Source organism: Lathyrus oleraceus, chromosome 7 (assembly GCF_024323335.1).
Source record: "Lathyrus oleraceus cultivar Zhongwan6 chromosome 7, CAAS_Psat_ZW6_1.0, whole genome shotgun sequence".
Taxonomy (NCBI): domain Eukaryota; kingdom Viridiplantae; phylum Streptophyta; class Magnoliopsida; order Fabales; family Fabaceae; genus Lathyrus; species Lathyrus oleraceus.
The window spans coordinates 79,390,514-79,392,515 of NC_066585.1; the positions used below are offsets into that span (position 1 = coordinate 79,390,514).

The 2,002-nt window shown below is 42.6% G+C and overlaps 1 pseudogene; it reads right to left on the reverse strand.

The window, feature by feature from the left end:
- Nucleotides 1-835: 835 nt before the first annotated feature.
- Nucleotides 836-934, reverse strand: LOC127108961 (uncharacterized; annotated as a pseudogene).
- Between the last annotated feature and the right edge of the window lie 1,068 nt (nt 935-2,002).

Consider the following 2,002-nt stretch of genomic DNA (forward strand, 5'->3'; position numbering starts at 1 on the left):
ACTTTTCCCCCTAATCATCAAAGTATCATCCGCCTTACCTTTACGCAGTAACCCTAGAAAAACGGTATATCAATTCATTAAGTCCCTGTGGGATCGATATCTTTTAAAACTACGCGATTAGACTGTGCACTTGCAGTTAGTACCCCGATAGACTCATAAAGTCGCGATCAAGTTTTTTGCGCCGTTGCCGGGGACTTTTATTTAGTCGATATCGTAACTCTTCTGTTATGCTGTAGAGACTAAGGCAATTTTTATTTTTTTTCCCTTCTTTTTTGTTGATTTGTATGCCACACACTCGCTCACATGGTGAACCGTACTACTTACGAATCAACGACGTTGAACGATATCTCCGAGTATTACGACGAATTCGGGAGTATCGTGCTACAAACAATCTTCCTCCAATCGAAATTCCTGATCTCAAAAATCTCCTTCCTTCGATGATACCAGCGATGGTCGAACCAGCTCGTGCTCTTCGAGATTACGCTGCTCCATCGCAAGATGAGCCGCATTCGAGTATTGCTCCACCCGCAATCGAAGCAAACAACTTCGAACTTAAACCTTCGATGTTGCAGGCAGTGCAACAAAACCAATTTTCTGGAAATCCTACCGAGGATCCAAACCTTCATTTATCCGTATTCGTCCAATACGCTGACACTGTTAAAGCTAATGGTGTCACTTCAGAGGCAATTCGACTTCGTCTCTTTCCTTTCTCGTTAAGAGATAAAGCTAGAAGATGGCTTCAGTCTCTTCCTTCCAACTCAGTCACCACATGGAATGAGTTGAAGAAAGTCTTTCTCGCCCGATATTTTCCTCCAAGCAAAACATCTATGTTGAGAGCCCAAATAAATGGATTTAAGCAAAAAGATAACGAGTCTCTTTTCGAAGCATGGGAAAGATACAAGGACATGAGGAGACTTTGTCCACACCATGGGTTAGAGGACTGGTTAGTAATTCACACCTTCTATAATGGTCTCTTGTACAACACAAGGTTAACAATAGACGCCGCCGCCGGTGGTGCGCTTATGGATAAACCTTACACCGACGCTTATCAACTTATTGAGAGCATGGCCCCAAATCATTATCAGTGGGGAAGCGACCGAACAATGGTAGAGAAACCTCAAACAAAAGGGGGCATGTATGAGATAAGTAGCCTTGATCATGTTAATGCAAAAGTGGATGCTCTTGCCCAGAAAATTGAAAGTTTAAATGTATCACCTCCAGCCACCATGGTTGCCGTAACTCAAAATTGCGAAGTCTGTGGAATTCAAGGTCACACTCCTACAGATTGTCAACTCCTAACAGGAATTCAAACAGAGCAGGTGAAATATGCTCAAGGAAATCCGTACTCGCACACCTATAACTCAAACTGGAAGAACCATCCTAACTTTTCATATAAAAGTAACAACGCTTTATACGCACTAGGTCAAGCTCCCAGTCAAGCTCCAGCTATACCTCCTGGATATCAAAAGCCGACCCCATCTACACCTAACAATAACGTTCCTAGGAAATCCAATTTGGAAATCATGATGGAGAACTTCATAGCTTCTCAACACCAAACCAATAAAGAGTTCTTAAACCAGAATGTACACACTAACGAACAGATTAAACAACTAGCAAGTAAAGTAGATGCCCTGGCTACCCATAACAAAATGCTGGAAACACAAATCTCGCAAGTAGCTCAACAACAAGCGCCTACTGCTGCCCCAACTGGTACATTTCCTGGACAGCCCCAACCTAACCCGAAAGGCCACGCTCATGCAATTATATTACGAAGTGGTACAGAGGTAGAAGGACCATCTGACCCAAGGATTGAGAGCCAAAACTCTAAAAAGTCAACTGAGGAAGAAGGTAAACCTAAGGAAAAGGAAGAGTGTAATAAGGAAACCGTAGAAAAAAAAGAACCTTATGTACCTCCACCGCCTTACAAACCACCTATCCCTTACCCTCAAAGGCTAATTAAAACCAAAGAAGCGGGCCAATTTAAAAAATTTGTTGACCTACT